This window comes from Podarcis cretensis, assembly GCF_951804945.1.
Source record: "Podarcis cretensis genome assembly, chromosome: 9".
NCBI lineage: Eukaryota > Metazoa > Chordata > Lepidosauria > Squamata > Lacertidae > Podarcis > Podarcis cretensis.
The window spans coordinates 44,897,664-44,909,976 of NC_137178.1; positions in this window are offsets into that span (position 1 = coordinate 44,897,664).

The window sequence follows — 12,313 nt, forward strand, 5'->3', positions numbered from 1 at the left end:
CATTTTTCTTAAAAAAAAATAAAAGCGGTTTACAACAAACATACATAAATATACAGTAAAAAAAAAAAGAGGCAAAAATTTAAAATCAGCATTCAGCTAATTAGTTTTGCTGGAGTGCAGCTTTGAGAGAGGAGACAGAAAAAAAAGTAAATACTCTGTATCACTCCTGTTCTGGAGCTGCCTACTGTATTATATCACATCAGAGACTTCAGTGGGATTGCATGCACGTAAATCCTTGCACTTTGGTATGTCTGTACTGTGGATCAAGCGGCTATGCTTTAATACCAAAGTTTAGCTCAACAAAGGGATGTCTTGCTTCTGAAAAAATTGAGCTGCGTTGCTGATCTTTTCTTTAAAGTGTGGTATGACAACTTGGTCATATCTCCCATTATATCTCTCTCAGCATAAGCATATCTTTGTGCCCCAGGAGGTGCTATAATCACATTGGCTGTTTTCCAATTTGGCTACAGCTTTCCAGTTCTGCTCTAGCTGCCTCTCTAAGACCCCTTGCAGAGCCTTTCTATGCTAGCTTGGCAAGTGTAAGGTTGTGTAAATAAAAGACAGATGGGACTATAGGTTTAAGGATGTCAAACTGGTACCATATCTCCATCATGTCTGCTCTTCAATTGTAGGTGGACCTTTCAATGTTAAGTTTTCTGATTACTGGTACTCCAACATAAGGAATGGGACTCATTCCCAGAAATTGTGAAACTGCAGTATCCCCCTGTATTGGGGGTAGAAGACCCTAGTGACTGTTCCTGTCATCTACCACCATTTCAGAGTGGAGAAAAGAATTCGTGGCCCCCAAGCATGCTCTTACAGCTACAGTCTAGACTCTCTAACTACCCAAGCCAGCTGATACATAAGAACTAATCAATATTGCAGCCTGCCTTAAGTGCACAGTGGTGAGTTTATGTGCAGAATCCAATACAAAGTTAAAGCCTGGCAAACAAGAAATATCAACACAGATAACTGGTAGTTGATCCAGGGTCTTAAATGAAAAATTAAATTGACCTTTGGGAGCAGAACAGCAAGATCTGATAGCAACAAGCCGAGAATAAATTCATTAAATTTATTAAATAAATTCATTAAATTAGACATTTTAATAAATCCATAGGCTTACAAAGAAAAACACGGATAAATGAATGCTCAAATGAGTGTCTTTTTCTAACTTGTTATTTATATGAACACATCTAGATGAAATGAATATTATTTCATGCTGTTTTGCATTCATTTTGTGTGTGTACGAACATAGAATGATGAGAAAATTGAATGAGCACTAAAATGTTGCAGCAGTATTTCTACCAGGCAGTCCCTTATTTGCATCCAGGCAGCATGGGATTGGTACATAGTGAAATCCTGATCTTATGGTCCCACTCGACTGGCAGCTTTTATGCTCTTGATATGTTGGTGATTATGTTAGTGTAAGATAGCACCCATCTCATGCACTCCCAGTAGCAAAGGAGAGAGCAAAATGGTATCAGTAGAAATGCGATTACGTGACAACATCCAGAGAGAATGTCCATGGTAACACCATCTACCAACCACAGCAATTATGCATTAATGATGACCCCACCCCAAGCAAGGAAAGCACCAATCAATACTCAGTAATTGCACAGTATGCAGCATATACCTCCCATCACCCTTGAATACTAGCCATGCTGGCTGGGGGTGATGGGAGTCACCCAACAGTCTCTGGAGAGTCTGTTGGAGTCTCTCCAACAGTTTCTGGAGAGCCACAGGTTCTCTGTCTCTACACACACAATGCACAACGAGACAGCCAATGATACCCTATAGAGCAGGCATGCCCAAAGTCTGTTTTGGTGGGCCAATCCAACCAGTTTTATCTAGCCCCTGTCAAAAAGAAAGCTCTGCAACTTCAATCCTTTAAAAAAGCTCAACTTTAATCCTAAAAACTTTGGCTGGCCCTTACACATGTTCACTTCATCAAATCTGGCCCTCTTTGAAAAAAGTTTGGCACCCCTGCTATACAACTTACACATGCACCAGAACAAGCCCTCTTAGTGCAATGGACAGGTCAGAAACAGCCACCTGCGAACTCAAGCTCCAGCCCTTTCCATAGTTTGAATCCCATGTCAGCCTGCTAAGAACTGCCCTTTTGCCAGAGAAACTGACAGAGCAAAGGAAGGCCTCACGGCCTTATCATAACTGGTAACCACCCTCCAGTGCCAGCACAATACATTTTGGCACCTGAGGTAAACCACAAAATAGCTTCCAGCCCATCACCAGACAATAAAGGATGAGCGAATATCTACATCAGGAACAAGAGGGCAATAAAGATACACATAAGGATCTGCTGCCCCTGTGGATCCTGCTGCCTAAGGCAGTCACCTCACCTTGCCTCATGGATGGGCCAGCTATGCCACCCTCATTACCCAGCAGGTAGGAAGCCTGCATGGAGAACCCATGGGCTCCCAAAAGGGAAGGGCCTGAATCTCACCATGGAGATCATTTTCAAAACACTCCACCAAACACGCACACATTGGCGTCTGTGTGAGGGGAACAAGCATTTTGCAAGGGCTACATGTGCAAGGAAAAATAGCAACAAGCTTAAAGCAGGCCGTAACAGGAGCTGCCTGGTAAATCTGGGGGCAGCTTCTGGTAAGAGCAGCAGAATGGAAACCAGGAGATACACAAGGCTTGCCATAGGGAGAGGCTGAAATAACTTGAGCTGTGGTCCTCATTGCCTTACTAGTGCTTCATCATTTATTTTCATAATGCATGGAGCTTACCTGCTTATTTCTTTGAATGGTCCCTGAGTTGGATGTGAGTCACTAATGTGCATCTCTGCTTTACAAAGGTACCGTTTTACAATGTTATACATGGGATCCATAGATAACCTCAAAACAAGACTTATCCTTTGCTTCTCTATCTAAGGTGTGTATTCTGTCCACAATCATTGTCTCGTTGGCAACACTAGCCATAAATGATTTCACACCTCCTGGTGATTGAATGCTTATTAAAGGATACTGTTATGCTTACTAAAAGACAAACATATTGGACTATTGACTTTCATCAGCTGGTTATAAAGATCAAACCAATTTATGAAGGAAACAGGATGAAGATCAGCACAGCACCTTTGACAAAGCAGTCCCCATGAAGCCTGGAATAACTCATCTATGGAACTCTCACTCTGTGATATGACTCTCTTGCTGAAATGTGTCAGATAGGTGACAAACAAGTGAGCCCAGCAGGAAAGTCCTCTTGCATCCTTGAGTTTATAACAGGGAGGGCAAACCTGTGGCCTGCCAGATTCAAGAGAAACACAACAACAGCTAGCTTTTAGCTGTTGCTCAGTCAGTGGGTAATAATAATGATAAGTAAAACACTGTTGTCTTGGTTCTCTTCTCTGCTGGTCTTCCCTAGGTAGGCTGTCTGATTATATCCATGTAGCCAAAGGGAATTTTAAGAGCATGGTATAATGGTTGGACACTGTTCTCGAAGCTACGAACATGAGTTTGACCAAGCTGCGGGAGGCAGTGGAAGACAGGAGTGCCTGGTGTGCTCTGGTCCATGGGGTCACGAAGAGTCGGACACGACTAAACAATTAAACTACAACAACAGCATAATAAATATTGATTTTGTTTAGCAATACCCACTATGAATCTATCAGTAATGACAGATATGGGCTATAGGCAACCTGCTTTCTCTCCATCCCATCCCAGTGGCAGTGTATTGCACCAATATACAGCAGGACACAGTCTCCTCTAAGAGATTTCACACTGTGTACACTGCTGCTCTATCTCACCATGGCTTTATTAAAAGCAGGGCACTTAATAGGAATACTGCATGTGAAATTAACAAGCAGATACATTCAGCATGTCTTTACAAATGCAGCAATGAACACAAACAAAGGCAGCAGCAGAAGCAATGGAACAATTTTTAATTGGATTCTGGAGTAGCCTATTGCCCTATTGCCCTGGGGGCAGGAACATATGTCACCAAGACAGAGCATGTTTACTTAAACTTCCCTAAGAGTAAATATCAAGAGAATTATGATTGAAACAGGATCTGGGGTCTTAGTAGACCACAAGCTTAACATGAGTTAACAATGGGATGCAACAGTGGGGGAGGGGAGAGCTAATGCTATTCTAATGCTATTATATTGGAGACCAATATAATAAAGGGTCTGGAATTCAAGCCCTACGAGGAATGGTTGAGGGAGTTGGCTATGTTTAGCCTGTAAAAGAGGAGATTTGATAGCCATCTTCAAGTATCTTAGGTGCTTTCACATGGAAGATGGAGCAAGCTTCTTTTCTCCTGCTCCAGAGGAGGTCCGAAACTAATGGATTCAAGTTACAAGAAAGGAGATTCCAGGAAGAACTTGTAGATTTTTAAGCAGAGGTTGGATGGCCAGTTGTCATGGATGCTTTAGTTGAGATTCCTGCATTGAAGGGGCTTGGACTAGATGACCCTTCCAACTCTATTCTAATGAATAAAGAATACTCAACATCACAAATGAATCACATAGCTTAAAGGATAACTTTGTTTTCACTGTGGCATACCGATTGATTGATTTTTTATTATTAAATTTATTACCTGCTGTTTACTAGCAGGCTCCCAGGGTTTGTTCCAACAATCAAAAATTCAGAATTAAAAACAGTTGAAACAGAATACCTACAGTTAGGTTGCTAAATGTCATATCTATAGTGAGGATGTTATTATAAAAAAGTATTTCTCATTATTATTCATTGGTTGCTATGTTTACTGACATATTCAGTCCAAAGGAAAAGATGGAAAATCTATTCTGAGAGTCTTTTTTATTTACCCAAAGATCCAGTTAGCTAACTTACCATCTCAGGCAGCTGAATATAAAACCAACCTGAGGCAAGACAGCTATTAATATATATTCATATGGAAATATTATCCACTTCATACCAAGAAGGTGATTATTTTACCAAAGACATAATGTAGCACAGGAGGCTGGTCTGTTAGGGTGAATGGTGTGTTGCCCCATCAGCCTCTGTAGGCCCTCAGTCAGCCCCCATCACCACCTGCCTGCCTTCTTAATTATAGCCGGTTCAGGTGCTAGACTGGTGCTTGGAAGTGGTGATGGGCTGGATGTGGATCAATAAATTGAGGATTAATTCTGGTAAGACAGAGATGTTTGAATTCTGGAGTCTGAGAGATGAGGAGATGGTCTGTTCTGGCTGGTGTTGCAGTCCTCTGGAAAGAGCAGGCCTATAGCTCGAAGGTGCTCCTGGAGTCCACATTGTCACTAGAGTTTCAAGTGATTTTGGTGATTAGGAGTACTCGTTTCCAGCTCTGGCTGGTTTGCCAGCTATGACCACTTTTTGAGAAGTGTTGATTTGCTACTGTAATCAACACAGCACGAGACTCTTAATCTCAGTGTCATGGGTTTAAGCCCCACATTGGGGAAAAGATTCCTGCATTGGACTAGATGATCCTGTGGATCCCTTCCAACTCCACAATTCTATGATTCCAGATTTGATAATTGCAATGTTTCTATGTATACCTACTCTTGAAGATGGTTCAAAACTTCAACTGGTCCAAAACACAGTAGCCAGAATACTAGTTGGGGTTCCATTTAGAACTCAGCCCTTTTTGAAAACAGCTGCACAAGCTGCTAGCTCATTTCTGGGCCCAATTCAAGGTGCTTGTGTTAGTGTTTAAAGCTCTAAACAACGCAGGCTCCAAATATTGGATGGGCCACATCCTTCCCTACAGAGCCTCTTGCATGTTAAGGTTAGCAGAGGGGGACCTCTTGGTAGTTTCATAACACCCAGAAGTTCAGGAAGTGGCATCCAAGAAGAGGATATTCTTCTAGATGACCCTTGGAAGAGACACTGATTGTGATCATGGTATCTCCCCTGCCAGGTAAGTATATTAACAAAGAGACTGGAATAGATATAGTATGGGATGCCAGTAAGGCAGTGTTAAGAGGTCTTCTGATACAACAAAACTCCCAAAGAAAAAAGGCTAAGGAAAGAAAAAAAGAAGAATTAATCCTTCAACTGAAAGAATGTGAAAAAAATATGATAAAAAATCCAAAAGATGATTGCCATAAGCAACAATATAAAATGCTCCAAACACAATATTCAACATTAATAAGCCAAGAGGTTGAATGGGGAATAAAGTTAATGAAACAAAAGTTCTTCGAATCAGCAAATAAAATTGGAAAATTTCTGGCGTGGCAACTGAGGAAAAGAAGAAAATGTAGCATCATAAACAAAATAAAAGTAGATGACCAAGTTCTGGAAGATCCTAAAATAATAAAAAACCACTTCCTTAAATTTTATATGAACTTATACAAAAGAGAAAAAGAAGATTTAACGAACATTATAAAATACCTAGAAGAAAATAGTCCAAAAAAAATAACAGAAGAAGAAAGAACCGCCTTAAACAGACCCATAAAAATAGAGGAAATTCGAGAAGCGATCAAGAGGATGAAATTAGGAAAAGCCCCAGGACCAGATGGTTTATCAGCTAAATATTACAAGGTCCTAGAGGAATATATAACACCAGTACTATGTGATGTTATGAATGAGATATTAAGAGGAGGAAAAATGCCAACATCCTGGAAAGAAGCCTACATTACCTTGATCCCAAAACCAGATTCAGATAAACTTAATATTAAGAATTACAGACCGATTTCACTACTGAACAATGATTATAAAATCTTTGCAGACATAATGGCACATAGACTTAAAAAATGTTTAATTAGCCTTATACACAGTGATCAGGCCGGCTTCCTTCCTAATAGACAAATAAAAGACAACATCAGACATACAATAGACATTATTGAATATCTAGAATGTCATAACGAAATCCCTGCCGCTTTAATGTTCGTTGACGCCGAGAAGGCTTTCGATAATGTCTCCTGGGGTTTTCTAATAAAATGTCTGGAAAAAACAGGGATAGAGGGCACATTCCTAGAAGGAGTTAGAGCAATATACACACAACAAAGAGCCAGATTAATTATAAATAACAACCTGACAGAACAGTTTGAAATAGCAAAAGGTACTCGACAGGGGTGCCCTCTATCACCGCTGCTGTTTATCATAGTCTTAGAGACAATTACAAATAAGATAAGGAAAACCCCAGAGATCCGTGGTATAAAAATCGGCGCGAATGAACATAAATTGAAAACATATGCAGATGACCTTATGTTGTCATTGGAAGAACCAAAGGAGAGCATCGGCAAAGTCATAAAATTACTAGAAGAATTTGGAAAACTATCGGGATTTAAATTGAACAAAGAAAAAACCAAAATAATGACTAAAAATATGAAAGAAGACATCATAAATGAGCTTGAAAGACAAACTGGAATTAAAATAACCAAAAAAGTAAAATATCTTGGAATTTGGATAACTATGAAAAATATAAATTTGATGGAAAATAATTATAAGAAAACATGGAAAGAGATAATGAAGGACTTAGATATATGGAACAGATTACACCTCTCGTGGTTGGGCAGAATGGCGGCAATTAAAATGAGTTTATTACCCAAATTACTCTTCTTATTCCAGAACATTCCAATAATTAGGGGAATTGCAATTTTTAAAGAATGGCAGAGACTACTTTCCAAATTTATTTGGCAGGGAAAAAGACCCAGAATTAAATTTAAATTGCTTACAGACCAAAGAGATAGGGGGGGTCTTGCGGTCCCAAATCTGAGGTTATATTATGAGGCCGCATGTCTTTGTTGGGTAAAAGACTGGATCGTCATAAAAAATAGAGAGATGTTAGATCTAGAGGGGTTTAATTTAAGATTCGGTTGGCACGCTTATCTATGGCGAGATAAGGGAAGGGTTCATAAAGGTTTTTCTAATCATATTTTCAGAGGGCCACTATTGGAAGTCTGGGAAAGGAATAAAAAATTGCTGGAGCAGAAGACACCCTGGTGGCTATCACCAATTGATATTTTAACAATTAAAAAATTAAACATTGAGGGGGAACGATGGACGTATGAGGACTTATTAACCAAAACAGAATCCGGGTGGAGGATTAGACCATACGAAGAAATAAAAAATAAGTTGACTGGTTGGATTCAATATCATCAAATAAATTCTATGTGGACGGAAGATAAAAAGATTGGAATAAATGAGAAAAAATCTAGATTCCAGATTGAAATAATAGAAAGTAAAACAAAATTACTATCAAAAATGTATAACCAGTTCCTTGAGTGGGACACCAAGGATGAGGAAGTAAAGGAGGTGATGGTGAGATGGGCGGTAGATCTAGGGTATAATATAGAATTTGATAAATGGAAGGCTTTATGGTGTAAAGATATGAACTTTTCAGCATGCACGACACTTAAGGAAAATATGTACAAGATGATGTACAGATGGTACATAACGCCGATAAAATTGCATAAAATTTATAGAACAGGTGACAAACTGTGTTGGAAATGTAAGAGTAAAGAGGGCGAATTTATTCACATGTGGTGGACGTGCGAGATTCTCAAAAAATTCTGGGAATCTATCTATAATGAATTAAAAAAATTTTTCAAATATACGTTTGTTAAAAAACCTGAAACCTTCCTGCTGGGGATAATTGGCAAAGATATTAAAGAAGAAGATAGAACCCTTCTTCAATACGCAACAGCGGCCGCTAGAACCCTCATAGCACAGTACTGGAAAACAGCAAAAACCCCAACATTAAAGGAGTGGCAATTTAAATTAATGGATTACTTAGAATTGGCAAAATTGACTCAGAAAATAAGAAATCAAAAAAGTACAAAATTTAGTAATGAATGGGATAAATTTAGAATATATATGGAAATAGAGACAAGGGGAAAATCAAAATGTTAATCAGAAATATAGATGTATTTTAAAAAAAAAAAAATCACAGTAGGCATGAGATAACGCTTACTACGTTATAAATTTTATTTTGGAATAGATACAGCAGAAAGATAATTAAGATAACATTATCCGAAATCGAGATAAAGGGAAGTCGATCAATGTTGTTGTAAAATTAATGTTGTGTTGTTTAAGTTGTAAAATTAATGTTGTGTTGTTAAAGTTGTGTTGTTTATGTTGTACGTATTTTATGTTCTTTTTCTTTTCTTTTTTTTCTTTTCTTTTTATGTTTATTTCATTTACTTTTGTCTGTTGTATGTCTGTGAAATATAGTTATGCAAAACTTAATAAAAATATAAAAAAAAAAAAAAAAGGAAGAGACACTGATTGCTAAACCACTCTGGCAATTGTAGTCCTGTGAGGGAAATAGAGGACTTCTAACACCTATAACAAACTCAATTTCCCAGGATTCTTTGGGGGAAGGTATGACCCTTTAAAGTGGTGTGCTGCTGCTTTAAATGCATAGCGCAGTAAAATGATAAAGTGTCTGTTTAGCTCCTTGACTGGTGTGTCCTCAAAGACTTCCATGACAACTGCCTGTGGTTAATAAATGACACTTGCTCATAGCATGTAATGGAAAATGTGCTAATTTTATTGTTCCAGCCAAATGAATGAGCGCTATTATTTACTCCTCAGTTATTGTGGTAATTCTAAAATCAATTAAAGATTTGCTGGTGTGTTGTTTAGCACTGACTAATCCTACCTTCCCTGATAAGGACAGCTTCTTAAATTGTCTAGTGGCACAGCCATGGGGATTAGCTGTTGATCAGCAAGTTTATTTTTTTAAATAAACCAAACATATGATAAAGAGCAAGATAATTTAAAATAAGAGATATCATATTTTTTTTTTGGCATTACTTGTAATTTTCCATTCTGTATCCGGGCTGTAGATGCACACCACATTTATTGTTACTCTTACGACAATCAGTTAATATAGCACTTTCATTTTGAAAAGTGGTTTTTGGTCTGTATCATCATAGTTCTTTTAAACCAAGCAAGACCATTAGTAGATTGTGAATTGGACCTACTTCCCCTTATTTTAATCCTATAGTTTAGGATTGGAGGGAAAATATAAATAGTGGAGGGAAAATATAAATATTATGCACTATAGGAGGCAAGCTGTGTAGTTTTTGTAATAAAAACGAGAACACAGTCAAAACCTGTCTATAGGTATTTGAAAATGTTTCAGTGTTTTAAATTTGGAAACTACCATTCCAAAATGTTAATAGAAAATGCCCTATCAGACCCTAACCCCCATCTATATCTTATTGAAAAATAATAGTTATCCAACCAGACTATGTCCAGATAGCAGTTTCTTTGAATGCTAGTCTTTAACACTAAACTAGAAGTACCGGTACCTTTAAAAAAAACATAGGAAAAGAGGTACCAACTTTCATGAGGATTTGTGCAATAACCCTCAGGGAACCTGAGATGTACATTCTGTTATCCACCCTTTTTGCAAGGAGCAGAGAGGAGCACTTTAGCCTCACAACAATCAAGCAAGGTAGATTAGATTGCAAGAGAGTAACTAAGTAATCTAAAACCACTGAATAAACCGCAGAGCCAAGATCCAAATTACGAATTGTGTGTGCTGGTGATTTATGCCTCCCTTGTCATGTGTAAACAAGCAGTGCAGCATAACCATATACTGTATGTTTTAACATGCCCCATTCTACACCTCCCACTGTCAAACCCAACATTCTGGCACTGTATAAAACTAGCTCTTGTTTCAGAAGAATTTTTTTATATATAACCTGCCCGCCCGCCAAACCCTCTTGAACTGAATCTGTATCAACTGAAGCATTCCATAAAGTACAGTAAATTTCTGCAGAAGCCTTGTAAATGTATTCATCTGTACCTAAATCAGACTTGGCAGAATATCATGACTGGCATCTGTAGTTACCATAATCAAGGCTCAATAAAGGGCAATCTTCTCTTGAAGCCGTGAAATCGTATTCATTATTTCTCACCTCACTCATGCCATTTAGAAAATCGCTTTTCAAATACCTTGACACTGGATGCAGCGTTACAAAAAGCAACTCAAATTTTCCTACACAAATCAGCATGGCTAGCTAGCTAGAGAACATGAAGCCTAGTACAGTGGTACCTCAGGTTACATACGCTTCAGGTTACAGACTCCGCTAACCCAGAAATAGTGCTTCAGGTTAAGAACTTTGCTTCAGGATAAGAACAGAAATCGTGCTCCGGCAGCGCAGCGGCAGCAGGAGGCCCCATTAGCTAAAGTGGTGCTTCAGGTTAAGAACAGTTTCAGGTTAAGAACGGACCTCCGGAACGAATTAAGTACTTAACCCGAGGTACCACTGTAGTCAGATGCCCTGAGAATTAACTGTGTTAGGCAACATAGAGATAGCAGGCAACAACATGGATGACCAGAGTTGGCTCAGCCATTAGGCAGGATGAGGCCACTGCCTTAAATGGCAAATAGCCAATGGGCAGGGCAGGGGGCAGCTGCCCCCCCAGTCAAGTAAATCAATAAAAATAATTAACTGAGGTTCTGCCCCCCCCATGAAGCTTGCCCCTGCTAACATAAATCCTGGCTATGCCTATGACGGGTGCCCTGCTGCCTCCACCAGAAGTGGAGAAGCACTACTGTCATTGGTGCTGATTTTGGCCAACAAAGCATCCATTGGGGGTGAAATATTCCAAATTGGCACCATCTCATCTAAAATCAGTGCTGACGCAGCAGGGAGCATGGCAGTGGCTGAGTAGGCAGCTGCAGGAGCAGGTAGGCAGTGGCAGAAGTGGCAGCAGCAGCAGGGCAAGCAGCACTTTCAATTTCACCTCGAGTGGCGGAAAAGGGTGTGCCGCCCCTGTGTATAACCATCCAGGCAGTGTGAGCAGTGTAAATTATTGTAAGTTGCTGCCGTCTTTACAGAAGGAAATAGGGGGCAGTGCTTGGTGCCAAGGCTGCAAATCTTATGTGCCTTTAAATAGGAATCAATCCCACGAAATACTGTGGATTGTATCCAGTGGTAGCTTTGCTTTAATGCAAATAACTTCCGCTTTTGCAACTTGGGGTGGCTCTGTTTTTCCTTACCTGACTCCTTCTAACCAGAGCCATTAAGCAGGGTAAGGCAACTGTCTCAGGTGGCAGAAACTCCCCAAGGTGGCATCCCTGCAGATATCCTGCCTGCCCCTGCCAGCAGCAGGAAGTGGAACCACCATAGGTGCATCTATTTTGAGAATCCTCGCCCCAAATGGGTGCAATCTTGCCTGAAATGTGTGCCCATGCTGGTGGCACTTCACCAGTCATAGCTGCAGCAGAGTGGCAGCAGAGCAGGTGATGTAGGCAGCTGTGGCGGTAGGTATGGTGGTGGCAGCAGTGGTGGGAGCAGAGGCAGTGGCAACACTTCCCATTTCGTGCTCCTGAGAGTTGTAGGACCCTCCAGAAAAACCATTTTGGACTTGTGAAGACCTTTTAATGTTGTGAGCCAACTTGTCCATAATTT